This window comes from Nerophis lumbriciformis, linkage group LG03 (assembly GCF_033978685.3).
Source record: "Nerophis lumbriciformis linkage group LG03, RoL_Nlum_v2.1, whole genome shotgun sequence".
Taxonomy (NCBI): Eukaryota; Metazoa; Chordata; class Actinopteri; order Syngnathiformes; family Syngnathidae; genus Nerophis; species Nerophis lumbriciformis.
The window spans coordinates 45,940,353-45,963,540 of record NC_084550.2 but is presented as its reverse complement, the minus strand read 5'-3'; the positions used below and the strand labels follow the sequence as shown (position 1 = coordinate 45,963,540).

Genomic DNA, 23,188 nt, shown 5'->3' with positions numbered 1-23,188 from the left:
ATTCTAGTAAAACTCACAAAAATTCAACATTACAGGCATTTTTAGACGGATTGCATGTTTGGTTTTGGAGTTATGTTTATATAACTTTCATATTTAGTATGACAGTTATACCATCATATTAAATAAAAAAAAACTAACTTGTCTTTATAAACCTTACAATTTTTTTTTCCAGTAATACTCACAAAAATACATTTCTCCAGGCATTATTAACCAATTTGCATGTGATTTAGGAGTCATGTTTAAGTAACTGTCATTTTGAATGTGGCAGTTACATTGTCATTATGAGTAAAACCTTAATTTTTGTATTTGTAAACCTTACCAAAATAACGGATTCTGATAATACTCACGTATATAAAATATTACAGGCATTTTTAGACATAATGCATGTTTAATTTCGGAGTTATGTTTATATAACTTTGACATTTAGTAGGACAGTTATACTTTCTTTTTGAGTTAAAAAAACTAACTTGTGTCTTTACAAACCTTACAAAATGTTTTGTTTTTTTCCAGTAAAACTTACAAATATACCTTTCTCCAGGCATTATTAGCCATTTAGCATGTTTGGTTTAGGAGTTATGTTTAAAAAACTGTCATTTGGAATGTGGCAGTTATACTGTCATTATGAGTAAAACCTAATTTTTGTATTTGTTGTGTACATACATCTACTGATGCTTAGTCTGGACACATCCTCAGTGACCTCTTGGATTCACCGGGCGTTTCGGGTCTCTCAACTGGTCATACGCCCTCCTCCAAGCGACCCAACCGGGGGTGATCAAATCCCCCGGCTTGTGTGCAGACGGCTCGCTAGCTACCATGACTCCAAGGATCTCCTCTTTTGAGCCACAACCATCTCGAGGCCCTTTCCGCCGCTTCGGTGGTACTGCGGATGGCTCTCCTCTTTCTCTCTCCATCGATGCCCAAACTGCTGAAGGCTCTGACCAAGGAACGGGCTGCAAATCCTCTACATCCAACCTCCACAGGGAAACACCTTGCTCTCCAACCAGCCTGCTGACAGTCGCTGACCAGTCCTGCATACTTGGAGAGCTTCCTCTCGAAGGCTTCTTCCAGGCGATCTTCCCACGGGACTGTCAGCTCCAGCAGCACAGCTTGTTTGGTGGACTCAGACACAAGGACAATGTCTGGTCGCAGGGTGGTGACTGCGATATGGCTGGGGAACTTCAGCTGGTTTTCAAGGTCCACCAACAACTGCCAGTCTTTTGCAGACGTCAGGATGCCTGCTGATGTTTTCCTAGCAGGAGTTGGCGTGTCCCCAGCTCTGACAAAGGCGATGGTTTTCTTGGAGGGGTGGAACTGTTTTGCCCATGCCAGTCCTGTGCTAATGGCTTCAGCGATGGTCTTCAGGACTTGGTCATGCCTCCACCTGTACCTTCCATCTCCAAGTGCCTTTGTACAGCAACTGAGGATGTGTTCCAGGGTTCCTCGCTTGGAGCACAGTGGGCATGCTGATGTCTCTGCTATGCCCCATGTGTGCAGGTTTGAAGGGCTTGGGAGCACATCATATACTGCCTGGATGAGAAATTTGATGCGTTGCGGCTCGGCTTTCCAAAGCTCAGCCCAGGTCACTCTCCTCTCAACCGCATTCTCCCATCTTGTCCAAGCTCCCTGTTGCTTCATTCCAACAGCCTTGCAGGTTCTTGTCTCCTCCACTGCCGCTCTCACCTCATCCTGAACAAGACGTCGGCCTTCCTTCCCCCTAGTGTTCAGTTGGGGAGTTGGAAAGGACCCTAGCCCAGCTCGACCCCGTGTAACTGCTCCAACCAGGCTCCTATGTCGCAGCCTTGCATCTGCCTCTTGAACTGCTTCCTCTGCCCTCCATTTCCTGCCATTCCTCACTTGGATCCCTGCTTTGGCCACCTTCGGATCACTTGAGTCCCTGTACTGTACCACTTCTCTGGCTCTAGTTACCTTAAATTCCTCCTCCAAGGATTTGAAAGGCAACTGCAGTTTGTTGCTGTTCCCGTAGAGTGCAATGCTACTCAGGCATTATTAGACAAGTTGCATGTTTGGTGTAGGAATTATGTTGAAAAACATTTTTATTGCTTTTTTCGCATTATCTCAAGATTTTAAGAACATTACTGGCATATTGAGTAAAAAACTACTATTACAGTATACTGTCACATTCAATCTGACTGTTATTTAAACATAACTCCTAAACCATGCATGCAAAATGTCTATTAATGCCTGGAGAAATGTATCATTGTAAGTTTTACTGGAAAAAAATAGTTTGTAAGGTTTGTAAAGACACAAGTTAGCTTTTTTTTACTCAATATGACAGTATAACTGCCATATTCAAAATAACAGTTATTTAAACATAACTCTTAAAACAAATATGCTAAATGGCTAATAATGCCTGGAGAAATGAATCTTTGTGAGTTTTACTAGAAAAAAATATTTTGTAAGGTTTGTAAAGACAAAAGTTTTACTCAATATGATGGTATGTATAACTGTCATACTAAAAATGAAAGTTATATAAACTTAATTCCAAAACCAAACTTCTAAACAAAACTTGCAATCCGTCTTACTGTAATATTGAATCTATGTGAGTTTTACCAGAATCAGGTATTTTGGTAAGTTTTACAAATACAAAACTTAGGTTGTACTCATAATGACAGTATAACTGCAACATTTGATATGACAGTTATTTAAACATGACTCCTAAACCAAACATGATAAATGGCTAATAATACCTGGAGAAATGTATCTATTGAGTTTTACTGGAAAAAAATAATTTGTAAGGTTTATAAAGACACAAGTTAGTTTTTTTTAATTTAATATGATGGTATAACTGTCAAACTAAATATGAAAGTTATATAAACATAACTCCAAAACCAAAATGCATTATGTCTAAAAATGCCTGTAATTTTGTATCCATTGGAGTTTTACCAGAATCAGGTATTTTGGTAAGGTTGACAAGTACAAAAATTAGGTTTTACTCATAATGACAGTATAACTGCCACATTCAATATGACAATTATCTAAACATAACTCCAAAACCAAACATGCATTATGTCTAAAAATGCCTATAATTTTGTATCCACGTGAGTTTTACTAGAATCAGTTGTTTTTGTAAGGTTTACAAATACAAAATTTTAGTTTTACTCATAATGTCAGTATACTGTCACAATCAATCCGACAAAATGGCTAATAATGTCTAGAGGAATGTATCTTTGTGAATTTTACTGGAAAAAAATATTTTGTAAGGTTTGTAAAGACACAAGTTAGATTTTTTTACTCAATTTAACAGTATAGCTGTCTATATATGAACGTTTTATAAACATAACTCCAAAACCAAACATGCAATCCGTCTAAAAATATATGTAATATTTATTATATGTGAGTTTTATCAGAATCTGGTATTTGGTAAGGTTTACAAATACAAAAATTAGGTTTTACTCATTGTGACAGTATAATTGCCACACTTAATATGACAGTTATTTAAACATAACTCCTAAAAAACAAATGCAAAATGACTAATAATGCCTAGAGAAATGTATATTTGTGAATTTTACTGGAAAACAATATTTTGTAAGGTTTGTAAAGATACAAATTATTTTTTTTTACTCAATATGATGGTATAACTGTCATACTAAATATGAAAGTTATATAAACATAACTCCAAAACCAAACATACTTTATGTCTAAAAATTCCTGTAATATTGCATCTATGTAGGTTTTACCAGAATCAGGTATTTTGGTAAGGTTTACAAATACAAAAGATAGGTTTTACTCATAATGACAGTATAACTGCCACACCCAATATGACAGTTATTTAAACATAACTCCTAAACCAAATATGATAAATGGCTAATAATGCCTGGGGAAATGTATCTTTGTGAGTTTAACTGGAATTTTTTTTTTTTGTAAGGTTTGTAAAGACACAAGTTAGTTTTTCTTTTACTCATAATGACAGTATAACTGCCACATTCAAAATGACAGTTATATAAACATAACTCCGAAACCAAACATGCATTATGTCTAAAAATGCTTGTATTATTAAATCTATATGAGTTTGACCAGAATCGGGTATTTTGGTAAGGTTTAAAAATACAAAAAGTAGGTTTTTCTCACAATGACAGAATAACTGCCACATTCAAAATTACAGTTATTTAAACATAACTCCTAAACCAAACATGCTAAATGGCTAATACTGCCTGGAGAAAGGTATCTTTGTGAGTTTAACTGGGGAAAAAAACATTTGTAAGGTTTGTAAAGACACAAGTTAGTTTTTTTTACTCAATATGACAGCATAACTGTCATACTAAATATGAAAGTTAAATACACATAACTCCAAAACCTAACATGCAATCCGTCTAAAAATGCCTGTAATATTGAATCTATGTGAGTTTTACCAGAATCAGGTATTTTGGTAAGGTTTACAAATACAAAAAATAGGTTTTACTCATAATGACAGTATAACTGCAACATTTGATATGACAGTTATTTTAACATAACTCTTAAACCACACATGCAAAATGGCTAATACTGCCTGGAAAAATGTATCTTTGTAAGTTTTACTAGAAAAAAATAGTTTGTAAGGTTTGTAAAGACACAAGTTAGCTTTTTTTTTTACTCAATATGACAGTATAACTGTCATACTAAATATGAAAGTTGAATAAATATAACACCAAAACCAAACTTGCAATCCGTCTAAAAATGCCTGTAATATTGAATCTATGTGAGTTTTACCAGAATCAGGTATTTTGGTAAGGTTTACAAATACAAAAAATAGGTTTTACTCATAATGACAGTATAACTGCCACACCCAATATGACAGTTATTTAAATATAACTCCTAAACCAAACATGATAAATGGCTAATAATGCCTGGGGAAATGTATCTTTGTGAGTTTAACTGGAAAAAAAAATTGTAAGGTTTGTAAAGACACAAGTTAGTTATTTTTTTTACTCATAATGACAGTATAACTGCCACATTCAAAATGACAGTTATATAAACATAACTCTGAAACCAAACATGCATTATGTCTAAAAATGCCTGTAATACTAAATCTATGTGAGTTTGACCAGAATCAGTTATTTTGGTAAGGTTTACAAATACAAAAAGTAGGTTTTTCTCATAATGACAGTATAACTGCATGACCCAATATCAATCAATCAATCAATCAATCAATGTTTATTTATATAGCCCTAAATCACAAGTGTCTCAAAGGGCTGCACAAGCCACAACGACATCCTCGGTATGGCCCACATAAGGGCAAGGAAAAACTCACCCCAGTGGGACGTCGATGTGAATGACTATGAGAAACCTTGGAGAGGACCGCATATGTGGGTAACCCCCCCTCTAGGGAGACCGAATGCAATGGATGTCGAGTGGGTCTAACATAATATTATGACAGTTATTTAAACATAACTCCTAAACCAAATATGCTAAATGGCTAATAATGCCTGGAGAAATTTATTTTTGTGAGTTTTACTGGAACAAAAATATTTTGTAAGGTTTGCAAAGTTAGTTTTTTTTTTACTCAATATGACAGCATAACTGCGCCCTGCGATGAGGTGGCGACTTGTCCAGGGTGTACCCCGCCTTCCGCCCGATTGTAGCTGAGATAGGCTCCAGCGCCCCCCGCGACCCCAAAGGGAATAAGCGGTAGAAAATGGATGGATGGATGGATGACAGCATAACTGTCATACTAAATGTGAAAGTTAAATAAACATAACTCCAAAATCAAACTTGCAATCCGTCTAAAAATGCCTGTAATTTTGAATGTATGTTAGTTTTACCAGAATCAGATATTTTGGTAATGTTTACAAATACAAAACTTGGGTTTTACTCATTATGACAGTATAACTGCAACATTTGATATGACAGTTATTTTAACATAACCACACATGCAAAATGGCTAATACTGCCTGGAAAAATGTATCTTTGTAAATTTTACTAGACAAAAATATTTTGTAGGGTTTGTAAAGACAACTTTTTTTTTTTTTAACTCAATATGATGATATAACTGTCATACTAAATAAGAAAGTTATATAAACATAATTCCAAAACCAAACTCCTAAACCAAACTTGCAATCTGTCTTAAACGGCCTGTAATATTGAATCTATGTGAGTTTTATCAGAATCAGTTATTTTGGTAAGGTTTACAAATACAAAAAATAGGTTTTACTCATAATGACAGTATAACTGCCACACTCAATATGACAGTTATTTAAATATAACTCCTAAACCATCCATCCATCCATCTTCTTCTGCTTATCCGAGGTCGGGTCGCGGGGGCAGCAGCCTAAGCAGGGAAGCCCAGACTTCCCTCTCCCCAGCCACTTCGTCCAGCTCTTCCTGTGGGACCCCGAGGCGTTCCCAGGCCAGCCGGGAGACATAGTCTTCCCAACGTGTTCTGGGTCTTCCCCGCAGCCTCCTGCCGGTCGGACGTGCCCTAAACACCTCCCTAGGGAGGCGTTCGGGTGGCATCCTGACCAGATGCCCGAACCACCTCATCTGGCTCTTCTCGATGTAAAACCACACATGCACAATTGCTAATAATGCCTGGAAAAATGTATCTTTGTGAGTTTTACTGGAAAAAAAAAAATATTTGTAAGGTTTGTAAAGACACACGTTATTTTTTTTTACTCAATATGACAGTATAACTGTCATACTAAATGTAAAAGTTACATAATTATAACTCCAAAACCAAACATGCATTATGTCTAAAAATGCCTGAAATATTGTATCCATGTGAGTTTTACTAGAATCAGTTGTTTTTGTAAGGTTTGCAAATACAAAATATTGTTTTTACTCACGATGACAGTATACTGTCACACACAATATGACAGTTATTTAAACATAACTCCTAAATCACATGCAAATTGGTTAATATTGCCTGGAGAAATGTAGCTTTGTGAGTTTCACTAGAAAACAATATTTTGTAAGGTTTTTAAAGACACAAGTAATTTTTTTTTTACTTAATATGACATTATAACTGTCATACTAAATATGAAAGTTCTATAAACATAACTCCAAAACCAAACATGCAATCCGTCTAAAATGCTTGTTATATTGAATCTATGTGAGTTTTACTAGATCAGGTATTTTGGTAAGGTTTACAAATACAAAAATTAGGTTTTACTCATAATGACAGTATAACTGCCAAACTCAATATGATGGTTATGTAAACAGAAAACCTAAACCAAATATGCAAAAAGGCTTATAATGCCTGGACAAATGTATCTTTGTGAGTTTTACTGGAAAAAAAATATTTTGTAAGGTTTGTAAAGACACAAATTTGTCTTTATTTTACTTAATATGACAGTATAACTGTCATACTAAATATAAAAAGTTATATAAACATAACTCCAAAACCAAACTTGCAATCCGTCTAAAAATGTGTGTAATATTGAATCTATTTGATTTTTACCAGAATCAGGTATTTTGGTAAGGATTACAAATACAGAATTTAGGTTTTACTCATAATGACGGATAACTGCCAAATTTAAAATGACAGTTTTTTTTAAACATAACCCCTAAACCAAACATTCAAAATGACTAATAATGCCTTGAGAAATGTATCTCTGTGAAATTTTCTGGAAACAAATATTTTGTAAGGTTTGTAAAAACACAAGTTAGTTTTTTTTTTTACTCAATATGACAGCAGTAAACTGTCATAGTGAGTAAAACCAATATTTTGTAGATGCAAACCTTACCTGATTTTACAACTGATTCTAGTAAAACTCACATGGATACAATATTACAGGCATTTTTAGATATAATGCATGTTTGGTTTTCGAGTTATGTTTATATAACTTTTACATTTAGTATGACAGTTATAATGTCATATTGAGTAAAAAAAAACTAACTTGTGTCTTTACAAACCTTACAAAAATTCCAGTAAAACTTACAAAGATACATTTTTCCAGGCATTATTAGCCATTTTGCATGTGTGGTTTAGGAGTTAAAATTAAATAACTGTCAGATTGAATGTGACAGTATACTGTCTTAGTGAGTAAAACCTTATTTTTGTATTTGTAAACCTTACCAAAATACCTGATTCTGGTAAAACTCACATAGATACAATATTACAGACATTTTTAGACATAATGCATGTTTGGTTTTGGAGTTAAGTTTATATAACTTTTACATTGAGTATGACAGTTTTACTGTCATATTGAGTAAAAAAAACTAACTTGTGTCTTTACAAACATTATACATATTTTTTTTTCTTCAGTAAAACTCACAAAGATACATTTCTCCAGGCATTATTAGCCATTTAGCATGTTTGGTTTATGAGTTATAATTAAATAACTGTCAAATTGAGTGTGGCAGTTATACTGTCATTATAAGTAAAACCTAATGTTTGTATTTGTAAACTTTACCAAAATACCTGACTCTAGTAAAACTCACATAGATTTAATATTACAGGCATTTTTAGACATAATGCATGTTTGGTTTCAGAGTTATGTTTCTATAACTGTCATTTTGAATGTGGCAGCTATACTGTCATTATGATTAAAAAAAAAACTAACTTGTGTCTTAACAAACCTTACAAAATATTTTTTTCAATATTACAGCCATTTTTATACGAATTGCATGTTTGGTTTTCGGGTTTGGTTTCTGAGTTATGTTTATATAACTTTTATATTGAGTATGACAGTTATACGGTCATATTGAGTAAAAAAAACTAACTTGTGTTTTTGCAAACCTTACAAAAGATCAATATTCTATTAAAACTAACAAAGATACATTTCGCCAGGTTTGTTAGCCATTTTGCATGTGTCATTTATGAGTTATGTTGATTGAATGTGACAGTATACTGTCATAGTGAGTAAAGCCAATATTTTGTATTTGCAAACCTTACAAAAACAACTGATTCTACTAAAACTCACATGGATACAATTTTATAAGCATTTTTAGACATAATGCATGTTTGGTTTTGGAGTTATGTTTATATAACTTTTACATTTAGTATGACAGTTATACTGTCATATGGAGTAAAAAAAACAAACTAACTTCTGTTTCTAGTAAAACTCACATGGATACAATATTACATGCATTTTTAGACTAATGCATGTTTGGTTTTGGAGTTATGTTTATACAACTTTCATATTTAGTATGACAGTTATACAATCATATTGAGTAAAAAAACAACTAACTTGTGTCTTGACAAACCTTACAAAATATTTTTTTTCCAGTAAAACTCACAAAGGCACATTTCTCCAGGCATTATTAGTCATTTAGCATGTTTGGTTTAGGAGTTATGTTTAAATAACTGTCATTTTGAAAGTGGCAGTTATACTGTCATTATGAGTAAAACCTAATTTTTGTATTTGTAAACCTTACCAAAATACCTGATTCTGGTAAAACTCACATAGATTCAATATTACAGGCATTTTTGGACGGATTGCAAGTTTGGTGTTGGAGTTATGTTTATATAACTTTCATATTTCGTATGACAGCTATACTTATATTGAGTAAAAAAAAAACTCACCTGTGTTTTTACAAACCTTACAAAATATTTATCACAGAGATACATTTTTCCAGGCATTATTAGTCATTTTGCATGTGTGGTTTAGGAGTTATGTTTAAATAACTGTCAGATTAAATGTGACAGTATAATGTCATAGTAAGTAAAACCTAATTTTGTATTTGCAAACCTTACAAAAACAACTGATTCTAGTAAAACTCACATAGATTCAATTTAAAGGCATTTTTAGACGGATTGCAAGTTTGGTTTTGAAGTTATGTTTTTATAACTTTCAAATTTAGTAAGACAGTTATACCATCATATTGAGTTAAAAAAAACTAAATTGTGTTTATACAAACCTTACAAAATATTTTTTTCCAGTACAACTCACAAAAATACATTTCTCCAGTCATTATTAGCCATTTTGCATCTGTGGTTTAGAATTCTTTTTTAAATAACAGTCAGATTGAATGTGACAGTATACTGTCATAGTGAGTAAACCCAAAAGTTTGTGTTTGCAAACCTTACAAAAACAACTGATTCTACTAAAACTCACATAGATACAATATTATAGGCATTTTTAGACAAAATGCAACATTTAGTAGGACAGTATACCATCATATTGAGTAAAAAAAAAACTTGTCTTTACAAACCTTACAATTTATTTTTTTCCAGTGAAACTCACAAAGATACATTTTTCCAGGCATTATTAACCATTTCGCATGTGTCGTTTAAATAACTGTCTTATTGAGTGTGGCAGTTATACTGTCATTATTAGTAAAACCTAATTTTTGTATTTGTAAACCTTACCAAAATACCTGATTCTAGTAAAACTCACATAGATTCATTATTACAGGCATTTTTAGATGGATTGCAAGTTTGGTTTTGGAGTTTTGTTAGCACAATTTCCATATTTAGTATGATAGTTAAACTGTCATATTGAGTAAAGAAAACTAACTTGTGTCTTTACAAACCTTACAAAATATTTTTGTTTCCAGTAAAACTCACAAAGATACATTTCTCCAGGCATTATTAACCATTTAGCATGTGTGGTTTAGGAGTTATGTTTACATAACTGTCATATTGAATGTGGCAGTTATACTGGCATTATGAGTAAAACCTAATTTTTGTATATGTAAACCTTACGAAAATCCTTGATTCTGGTAAAACTCACATAGATACAATATTACAGGCATTTTTAGACATAATGCATGTTTGGTTTTGGAGTTATGTTTATTTAACTTTCATATTTAGTATGACAGTTATACTGTCATATTAAGTAAAAAAACTAACTTGTGTCTTTACAAACATTACAAAATATATATTTTTTTCCAGTAAAACTCACAAAGATTCATTTCTCCAGGCATTATTAGCCATTTAGCATGTTTGGATTAGGAGAGATAACTGTAAGATTGAATGTGACAGTTATTTTTAAAACTGTCCTAGTGAGTAAAAACAATAATTTGTATTTGCAAAACACAAAAACATCTGATTCTAGTAAAACTTACATGGATACAATATTACAGGCATTTTTAGACATAATGCATGTTTGGTTTTGGAGTTATGTTTATATAACTTTTACATTTAGTATGACAGTTATACTGTCAAATTTAGTAAAAAAAAAAACAAACTAACTTGTGTCTTTACAAACCTTACAAAATATTTTTTTTCCAGTAAAACTCACAAAGATACCTTTCTCCAGGCATTATTAGCCATTTAGCATATTTTGTTTAGGAGTTATGTTTAAATAACTGTCATTTTGAACGTGGCAGTTATACTGTCATTATGAGTAAAACCTTTTTTTTGTATTTGTAAACCTTACCAAAATACCTGTTTCTAGTAAAACTCACATGGATTCAAAATTCAAGCATTTTTAGACATAATGTATGTTTGGTTTTGGAGTTATGTTTATATAACTTTTACATTTAGTATGACAGTTATACTATCATATGGAGTAAAAAAAAACTAACTTGTGTCTTTACAAACATTACAAAATATTTTTTTTTACAGTAAAACTCACAAAGGCACATTTCTCCAGGCATTAATAGCCATTTAGCATTTGTGGTTAAGGAGTTATGTTTAAATAACTGTCATATTGCGTGTGGCAGTTATACTGTCATTATGAGTAAAACTTAATTTTTGTATTTGTAAACCTTACCAAAATAAATAAATAAATGATAAATGGGTTGTACTTGTATAGCGCTTTTCTACCTTCAAGGTACTCAAAGCGCTTTGACACTACTTCCACATTTACCCATTCACACACACATTCACACACTGATGGAGGGAGCTGCCATGCAAGGCGCTAACCAGCACCCATCAGGAGCAAGGGTGAAGTGTCTTGCTCAGGACACAACGGACATGACGAGGTTGGTACTAGGTGGGGATTGAACCAGGGACCCTCGGGTCGCGCACGGCCACTCTTCCACTGCGCCACGCCGTCCCTAGTAGTCGTCGTAGGCTCTCATGAAGTCTACCACGAGTAGTGTCGCTGTTGTCGAAGGGAAAAGCAAATGTTGTGATGCGTCTGAAAAATTAATACGCCGGCTGTTACTTAAAATGAGCAAAATACATAAATATTACATGTTATTATGAATGTACTACATTACATGTATACTTAGTGTGTATATAAAACATTGTAGGCGGAATAGAACCATTGTTAGCTGTTAGCTAAAATACCTGATTGTAGTAAATCTCACATAGATACAATATTACAGGCATTTTTAGATATAATGCATGTTTGGTTTTGAAATTATGTTTATATAACTTTCATATTTAGTATGACAGTTATACTGTCATATTGAGTAAAAAAACTAACTTGTTCTTTACAAACCTTACAAAAAAAAATTGTTCAAGTAAAACTCACAAAGATACATTTCTCCAGTCATTATTAGCCATTTAGCATGTCATTTAGGAGTCATGTTTAAGTAACTGTCATTTTGAATATGGCAGTTATATTGTCATTATGAGTAAAACATTAATTTTTGTATTTGTAAACCTTACCAAAATAACGGATTCTAATAATACTCACATATATAAAATATTACAGGCATTTTTAGACATAATGCATGTTTAAGTTTGGAGTTATGTTTTTATAACTTTGACATTTAATAGGACAGTTATACTTTCTTTTTGAGTTAAAAAAAAACTAACTTGTGTCTTTACAAACCTTACAAAATGTTTTTTTTCTCCAGTAAAACTTACAAATATACCTTTCTCCAGGCATTATTAGCCATTTAGCATGTTTGGTTTAGGAGTTATGTTTAAAAAACTGTCATTTGGAATGTGGCAGTTATACTGTAATTATGAGTAAAACCTAATTTTTGTATTTGTAAACCTTACCAAAATACTTGATTCTAGTAAAACTCACAAAAATTCAATATTACAAGCATTTTTAGACGGATTGCATGTTTGGTTTCGGAGTTATGTTTATATAACTTTCATATTTAGTAAGACAGTTATACCATCATATTAAATAAAAAAAACTAACTTGTGTCTTTATAAACCTTACAAATTATTTTTTTCCAGTAAAAGTCACAAAAATACATTTCTCCAGGCATTATTAACCAATTTGCATGTGATTTAGGAGTCATGTTTAAATAACTGTCATATTGAGTGTGACAGTATACTGTCATCGTGAGTAAAAACAATATTTTGTATTTGCAAACCTTACAAAAACAACTGATTTTTGTAAAACTCACATGAATACAACATTACAGGCATTTTTAGACATAATGCATCTTTGGTTTTGGAGTTATGTTTATACAACTTTCATATTAAGTCTGACAGTTATACCATTATATTGAGTAAAAAAAACTAACTTGTGTCTTTACAAACCTTACAAATTATTTGTTTCCAGTAAAACACACAAAGATACATTTGTCCAGGCATTAGCCTTTGAGCATAATTGGTTTAGGAGTTATGTTTAAATAACTGTCATATTGAGTGTAGCAGTGATACTGACATTATGAGTAAAACCTAATTTTTGTATATGTAAACCTTACCAAAATACTTGATTCTAGTAAAACTCACACAAATTCAATATTACAGGCATTTTTAGTTGGATTGCATGTTTGGTTTTGGAGTTATGTTTATATAACTTTCATATTTAGTATGACAGTTATACCATCATATTAAATAAAATAAAAAAATTAACGTGTGTCTTTATAAACCTTACAAATTATTTATTTCCAGTAAAACTCACAAAAATGCATTTCTCAAGGCATTATTAACCAATTTGCATGTGATTTAGGAGTCATGTTTAAGTAAATGTGGCAGTTATACTGTCATTATGAGTAAAACCTTAATTTTTGTATTTGTAAACCTTACCAAAATAACGGATTCTGATAATACTCACCTATATAAAATATTACAGGCATTTTTAGACATAATGCATGTTTAATTTTGGAGGTATGTTTATATAACGTTGATATATATAGTAGGACAGTTATACTTTCTTTTTGAGTTAAAAAAACTAACTTGTGTCTTTACAAACCTTACAAAATATTTTTTTTTCCCCAGTAAAACTTACAAATATACCTTTCTCCAGGCATTATTAGCCATTTAGCATGTTTGGTTTAGGAGTTATGTTTAAAAAACTGTCATTTGGAATGTGGCAGTTATACTGTCATTATGAGTAAAACCTAATTTTTGTATTTGTAATCCTTACCAAAATACCTGCTTCTAGTAAAACTCACATAGATTCAAAATTCAAGCATTTTTAGACATAAGGCATGTTTGGTTTTGGAATTATGTTTATATAACTTTCATATTTAGTATGACAGTTATACAATCATATTGAGTAAAAAAAAGTATTTGTTTCCAGTAAAACTCACAAAGATACATTTCCCCAGGCAGTATTAGCCATTTAGCATGTTTGGTTTAGGAGTTATGTTTAAATAACTGTCATATTGAGTGTGGCAGCGATCATGTCATTATGAGTAAAAACTATATTTTGTATTTGCAAACCTTACAAAAACAACTGATTTTAGTAAAACTCACATAGTGTCCGCCCTGAGATCGGTAGGTTGTGAGTTCAAACCCCGGCCGAGTCATACCAAAGACTATAAAAATGGGACCCATTACCTCCCTGCTTGGCACTCAGCATCAAGGGTTGGAATTGGGGGTTAAATCACCAAAATGATTCCCGGGCGCGGCCACCGCTGCTGCCCACTGCTCCCCTCACCTCCCAGGGGGTGATCAAGGGTGATGGGTCAAATGCAGAGAATAATCTCGCCACACCTAGTGTGTGTGTGACAATCATTGGTACTTTAACTTTAACTTTTATTACAGGCATTTGTAGACATAACGCATGTTTGGTTTTGGAGTTATGTTTATACAACTTTCATATTAAGTCTGACAGTTATACCATCATATTGAGTAAAAAAACTTATTTATGTCTTTACAAACCTTACAAATTATTTATTTCCAGTAAAACACACAAAAATACATTTCTCCAGGCATTATTAACCAATTTGCATGTGATTTAGGAGTCATGTTTAAATAACTGTCATTTTGAACGTAAATAACTTTCAAATTTAGTATGACAGCTATACTGTCATATTAAATTAAAAAAAAACATCTTGTGTCTTTGCAAACCTTACAAAATATGATTTTTCTAGTAAAACTAACAAAGATATAAGTCTAGGCATTATTAGACATTTTTCATGTTTGGTGTAGGAATTATGTTGAAAAACATTTTTATTGCTTTTTTCGCATTATCTCAGGATTTTAAGAATATTACTGTCATATTGAGTAAAAAACTACTTTTTGTGTTTGCAAGCCTTAAAATAGTATATGTTTCGAGTAAAACTCACAAGGATGCATTGTTTTAGGCTTTTTTTTAGCCTTTTTGCATGTGTGGTTAGGAAGTTATGTATAAATAACTGTCAAATTGAATGCATCAGTTATCTATCATTATGAGTAAACCCTAATTTTTGTATTTGTAAACCTTACCAAATTACCTGATTCTGGTTAAACTCACATTGATACAATATTTTAGGCATTTTTAGACATAATGCATGTTCCTTTTTGGAGTTGTGTTTATATAACTTTCATATTTGGTATTACAGTTATACTGTCATTATGAATTAAAAAAAGTAACTTGCGTCTTTGCAAAACTTACAAAATATTATTTTTTTAGTAAAACTAACAAAGATACATGTCTCCAGGCATTATTAGACATTTTGCATGTTTGGTGTAGGAATTATGTTGAAAAACATTTGTATTGCTTTATTCGCATTATCTCAGGATTTTAAGAATATTACCGTCATATTGAGTAAAAACTACTTTTTGTGTTTGCAAGCCTTAAAATAGCATATGTTTCGAGTAAAACTCACAAGGATGCATTCTTTTAGGCTTTATTAGCCTTTTTGCATGTGTGGTTAGGAAGTTATGTATAAATAACTGTCAAATTGAATGCAATAGTTATCTGTCATTATGAGTAAACCCTAATTTTTGTATTTGTAAACCTTACAAAATTACCTGATTCTTGTAAAACTCAAATAGATACAATTTTTTAGTCATTTTTAGACATAACGCATGTTCAGTTTTGGAGATATGTTTATATAAATTTTATATGTGGTATGACAGTTATACTGTCATTATGAAATAAAAAAACTAACTTGCGTATTTGCAAAACTTACAAAAGATCATTTTTTATTTTAAAACTAACAAAGATACACGTCTCCAGGCATTATTAGACATGTTGCATGTTTGGTGTAGGAATTATGTTGAAAAACATTTTTATTGCTTTTTTTGCATTATCTCAGGATTTTAAGAACATTACTATCATAATGAGTAAAAAAAATACTTTTTGTGTTTGCAAGCCTTAAAATAGCATATGTTTAGAGTAAAACTCACAAGGATGTATTGTTTTAGCCTTTATAAGCCTATTTGCATGTGTGGGTTAGGAAGTTCTGTTTAAATACCTGTCAAATTGAATGTAGCAGTTATACTGTCTTTATGAGAAAAAGCCATTTTTTGTATTTGTAAACCTACCATATTGCCTGATTCTGGTAAAACTAGCATAGATACAATATTACAGGCATTTTTAGGCATAATGCATGTTCAGTTTTGGAGTTATGGTTATATAACATTCATATTTGGTATGACTGTCATATTTAAATAAAAAAAACTAACTTGCATCGTTGAAAACCTTACAAAATATGATTTTTTTTAGTAAAACTAGCAAAGATACATGTCTCCAGGCATTATTAGACATTTTGCATGTTTGGTGTAGGAATTATGTTGAAAAACATTTTTATTGCTTATTTCGCATTATCTCAGGATTTTAAGAACATTACTGTCATATTGAGTAAAAACCTACTTTTTGTGTTTGCAAGCCTTAAAATAGCATATGTTTCGAGTAAAACTCCCAAAGATGCATTGTTTTAGGCTTTATTTGCCTTTTTGCATGTGTTGTTAGGAAGTTATGTTTAAATAATTGTCAAATTGAATGTAGCAGATTTACTGTCATTATGAGAAAAACCCAATTTTTGTATTTGTAAACCTTACCAAATTACCTGATTCTGGTGAAAATCACATAGATACAATATTACAGGCATTTTTAGGCATAATGCATGTTCAGTTTTGGAGTTAAGTTTATATAACATTCATATTTGGTATGACAGTTATACTGTCATATTTAAATAAAAAAAACTAACTTGCATCGTTGCAAACCTTACAAAATATGATTTTTCTAGTAAAACAAACAAAGATATAAGTCTAGGCATTATTAGACATTTTTCATGTTTGGTGTAGGAATTATGTTGAAAAACATTTTTATTACTTTTTTCGCATTATCTCAGGATTGTAAGAACATTACTGTCATATTGAGTAAAAAAACTCCTTTTTGTGTTTGCAAGCCTTAAAAAAGCATATGTTTAGAGTAAAACTCACAAGGATGCATTGTTTTAGGCATTATTGGCCTATTTGCATGTGTTATTATGAAGTTATGTTTAATTAAATGTCAAACTGAATGTAGCAGTTATACTGTCATTATGAGAAAAACCCAATTTTTGTATTTGTAAACCTTACCAAATTACCTGATTCTGGTTAAACTCAACATAATTTTAGGCATTTTTAGACATAATGCATGTTCAGTTTTGGAGTTATGTTTATATAACTTTCATATTTGGTATTACAGTTACCGTATACTGTCATTATGAATTAAAAAAAGTAACTTGCGTCTTTGCAAAACTTACAAAAGATAATTTTCTAGTGAAACTAACAAGGATACATGTTTCCAGGCATTATTAGACATGTTGCATGTTTGGTGTAGGATTTATGTTGAAAAACTTTTTTATTGCTTTTTTCGCATTATCTCAGGATTTTAAGAACATTACTGTCATAATGAGTAAAAAACTACTTTTTGTGTTTGCAAGCCTTAAAATAGCATATGTTTAGAGTAAAACTCACAAGAATGCATTGTTTTAGGCTCTATTGGCCTATTTGCATGTGTTATTATGAAGTTATCTTTAAATAACTGTCAAATTGAATGTAGCAGTTATACCGGTACTGTCATTATGAGAAAAACCCAATTGTTGTATTTGTAAACCTTACCAAATTACCTGATTCTGGTTAAACTCACATAGATACAAAATTACAGGCATTTTTAGACATAATGCATGTTCAGTTTTGGAGTTATGTTTATATAACTTTTATATTTGGTATGACAGTTATACTGTCATTATGAATTTAAAAAACTAACTTGCGTCATGGCAAAACTTACAAAAGATAATTTTTCTAGTGAAACTAACAACATGTCACCAGGCATTATTAGACAAGTTGCATGTTTGGTGTAGGAATTATGTTGAAAAACATTTTTATTGCTTTTTTCGCATTATCTCAAGATTTTAAGAACATTACTGGCATATTGAGTAAAAAACTACTATGACAGTATACTGTCACATTCAATCTGACTGTTATTTAAACATAACTCCTAAACCATGCATGCAAAATGTCTAATGATGCCTGGAGAAATGTATCTTTGTAAGTTTTACTGAAAAAAAATAGTTTGTAAGGTTTGTAAAGACACAAGTTAGCTTTTTTTTACTCAATATGACAGTATAACTGTCATACTAAATTGGAAAGTTGAATAAATATAACACCAAAACCAAACTTGCAATCCGTCTAAAAATGCCTGTAATATTGAATCTATGTGAGTTTTACCAGAATCAGGTATTTTGGTAAGGTTTACAAATACAAAAATTGGGTTTTACTCATAATAACAGTATAACTGCCATATTCAAAATAACAGTTATTTAAACAAAACTCCTAAAAAAAATATGCTAAATGGCTAATAATGCCTGGAGAAATTAATCTTTGTGAGTTTTACTAGAAAAAAATATTTTGTAAGGTTTGTAAAGACAAAAGTTTTACTCAATATGATGGTATAACTGTCATACTAAATATGAAAGTTATATAAACTTAATTCCAGAACCAAACTTCTAAACCAAACTTGCAATTCGTCTTACTGTAATATTGAATCTTTGTGAGTTTTACCAGAATCAGGTATTTTGGTAAGTTTTACAAATACAAAAAGTAAGTTTTTCTCATAATGACAGAATAACTGCCACATTCAAAATTACAGTTATTTAAACATAACTCCTAAACCAAACATGTTAAATGGCTAATACTGCCTGGAGAAAGGTATCTTTGTGAGTTTCACTGGGGAAAAAAAACATTTGTAAGGTTTGTAAAGACACAAGTTAGTTGTTTTTACTCAATATGACAGCATAACTGTCAAACTAAATATGAAAGTTAAATAAACATAACTCCAAAACCTAACATGCAATCCGTCTAAAATGCCTGTAATATTGAATCTGTGCGAGTTTTACTAGAATCAAGTATTTTGTTAAGGTTTACAAATACAAAAATTAGGTTTTACTCACAATGACAGTATACTGTCACATTCAATCTGACAGTTATTTAAACATAACTCCTAAACCAAACATGCTAAATGGCTAATAATGCCTGGAGAAATTTATTTTTGTGAGTTTTACTGGAAAAAAAATATTTTGTAAGGTTTGTAAAATTAGTTTTTTTTTTACTCAATATGACAGTATAACTGTCATACTAAATGTGAAAGTTAAATAAACATAACTCCAAAATCAAACTTGCAATCCGTCTAAAAATGCCTGCAATTTTGAATGTATGTTAGTTTTACCAGAATCTGATATTTTGGTAATGTTTACAAATACAAAACTTGGGTTTTACTCATTATGACAGTATAACTGCAACATTTGATATGACAGTTATTTTAACATAACCACACAAGCAAAATGGCTAATACTGCCTGGAAAAATGTATCTTTGTAAATTTTACTAGAAAAAAATATTTTGTAGGGTTTGTAAAGACAACTTTTTTTTTTTTTACTCAATATGATGATATAACTGTCATACTAAATATGAAAGTTATATAAACATAATTCCAAAACCAAACTCCTAAGCCAAACTTGCAATCTGTCTTAAACTGCCTGTAATATTGAATCTATGTGAGTTTTATCAGAATCAGTTATTTTGGTAAGGTTTACAAATACAAAAAATAGGTTTTACTCATAATGACAGTATAACTGCCACACTCAATATGACAGTTATTTAAATATAACTCCTAAACCATCCATCTTCTTCCGCTTATCCGAGGTCGGGTCGCGGGGGCAGCAGCCTAAGCAGGGAAGCCCAGACTTCCCTCTCCCCAGCCACTTCGTCCAGCTCTTCCTGTGGGACCCCGAGGCGTTCCCAGGCCAGCCGGGAGACAAAGTCTTCTCAACGTGTTCTGGGTCTTCCCCGCGGCCTCCTACCGGTCGGATCTGCCATAAACACCTCCCTAGGGAGGCGTTCGGGTGGCATCCTGACCAGATGCCCAAACCACCTCATCTGGCTCTTCTCGATGTAAAACCACACATGCACAATTGCTAATAATGCCTGGAAAAATGTATCTTTGTGAGTTTCACTGGGAAATAAAAAAGTATTTGTAAGGTTTGTAAAGACACAAGTTATTTTTTTTAACTTAACTCAATATAACTCCAAAACCAAACATGCATTATGTCTAAAAATGCCTATAATATTGTATCCATGTGAGTTTTACTAGAATCAGTTGTTTTTGTAAGGTTTGCAAATACAAAATATTGTTTTTACTCACGATGACAGTATACTGTCACACACAATATGACAGTTATTTAAACATAACTCCTAAATCACATGCAAATTGGTTAATATTGCCTGGAGAAATGTATCTTTGTGAGTTTCACTGGAAAACAATATTTTGTAAGGTTTTTAAAGACACAAGTAATTTTTTTTTTACTTAATATGCTGAGATAGGCTCCAGCGCCCCCCGCGACCCCAAAGGGAATAAGCGGTAGGAAATGGATGGATGGATGGACATTATAACTGTCATACTAAATATGAAAGTTATATAAACATAACTCCAAAACCAAACATGCAATCCGTCTAAAATGCCTGTTATATTGAATCTATGTGAGTTTTACTAGAATCAGGTATTTTGGTAAGGTTTACAAATACAAAAAATAGGTTTTACTCATAATGACAGTATAACTGCCAAACTCAATATGACGGTTATGTAAACATAAAACACAAACCAAATATGCAAAAAGACTTATAATGCCTGGAGAAATGTATCTTTGTGAGTTTTACTGGAAAGAAAATATTTTGTAAGGTTTGTAAAGACACACATTTGTCTTTTTTTTACTTAATATGACAGTATAACTGTCATACTAAATATGAAAAGTTATATAAACATAACTCCAAAACCAAACTTGCAATCTGTCTAAAAATGTGTGTAATATTGAATCTATTTGATTTTTACCAGAATCAGGTATTTTGGTAAGGATTACAAATACAGAAATTAGGTTTACTCATAATGACGAATAACTGCCACATTTAAAATGACAGTTTTTTTTAACATAACCCCTAAACCAAACATTCAAAATGACTAATAATGCCTTGAGAAATGTATCTCTGTGAATTTTTCTGGAAACAAATATTTTGTAAGGTTTGTAAAAACACAAGTTAGTTGTTTTTTTTAGTCAATATGACAGCAGTAAACTGTCATAGTGAGTAAAACCAATATTTTGTATTTGCAAACCTTACAAAAACAACTGATTCTAGTAAAACTCACATGGATACAATATTACAGGCATTTTTAGATATAATGCATGTTTGGTTTTCGAGTTATGTTTATATAACTTTTACATTTAGTATGACAGTTATAATGTCATATTGAGTAAAAAAAAAACTAACTTGTGTCTTTACAAACCTTACAAAATTTCCAGTAAAACATACAAAGATACATTTTTCCAGGCATTATTAGCCATTTTGCATGTGTGGTTTAGGAGTTAAAATTAAATAACTGTCAGATTGAATGTGACAGTATACTGTCATAGTGAGTAAAACCTTATTTTTGTATTTGTAAACCTTACCAAAATACCTGATTCTGGTAAAACTCACATAGATACAATATTACAGAAATTTTTAGACATAATGCATGTTTGGTTTTGGAGTTAAGTTTATATAACTTTTACATTGAGTATGACAGTTATACTGTCTTATTGAGTAAAAAAAAAGTAACTTGTGTCATTACAAACCTTACAAAATATTTTTTTCCCAGTTAAACTCACAAAAATACATTTCTCCATGCATTATTAGCCATTTTGCATGTGTGGTTTAGGAGTTATGTTTACATAACTGTCATATTAAATGTTATTATGAGTAAAACCTAATTTGTGTATTTGTAAACCTTACCAAAATACACGATTCTGGTAAAACTCACATTTAAACAAGTTTACAGGCATTTTAATACAAATTGCATGTTTGGTTTTAGGGTTATGTTTATACAACTTTCATATTTAGTATGACAGTTATACAATCATATTGAGTAAAAAAAAAACTAACTTGTGTCTTGACAAACCTTACAAAATGTTTTTTTTACCAGGAAAACTCACAAAGATACATTTATCCAGGCATTATTAGCCATTTTGCATGTGTAGTTTAGGAGTTACAGTATGTTTAAATAACTGTCAGATTGAATGTGACAGTTTACTGTCATAGTGAGTAAAACCTAGATTTTGTATTTGTAAACCTTACCAAAATACCTGATTCTGGTAAAACTCACATAGATTCGATATTACAGGCATTTTTAGACATAATGCATGTTTGGTTTTGGAGTTATGTTTATATAACTTTCATATTTAGTATGACAGTTATGCCATTATATTGAGTAAAAAAAACTAACTTGTGTCTTTATAAACCTAAAAAATTATTTTTTTCCAGTAAAACTCACAAAGATACATTTCTCCAGGCATTATTAGCCATTAAAAAGTTATATAAACATAACTCCAAAACCAAAACTGCATTATGTCTAAAAATGCCTGTAATATTGTATCCATGTGAGTTTTACTGGAAACAGTTGTTATTGTACGGTTTGCAAACACAAAATATTGCTTTTACTCACTATGACAGTATACTGTCACATTCAATCTGACAGTTATTTAAACATAACTCCTAAACGACACATGCAAAATGACTAATAAACCTGGAGAAATGTATCTTTTGTTAGTTTTACTAGAATAATGATCTTTTGTAAGGTTTGCAAAGACACAAGGTAGTTTTTCTTTACTCAATATGATGGTATAACTGTCATACTAAATATGACGGGGCCAAGATCCATCCATCCATCCATCCATCCATCCATCCATCTTCTTCCGCTTATCCGAGGTCGGGTCGCGGGGGCAGC

At 31.6% G+C, this 23,188-nt stretch overlaps 1 protein-coding gene across 1 annotated transcript in view; it reads left to right on the top strand.

The window, feature by feature from the left end:
- Positions 1-5,647, top strand: part of LOC133585516 (casein kinase II subunit alpha) — a 184,156-nt gene extending 178,509 nt beyond the window's left edge. The window contains exon 14 of the transcript XR_012050327.1: positions 5,589-5,647. The gene's annotated coding sequence lies outside the window, so the exon portion shown is untranslated. The remainder of the gene's footprint in view (positions 1-5,588) is intronic.
- Positions 5,648-23,188: the final 17,541 nt, after the last annotated feature.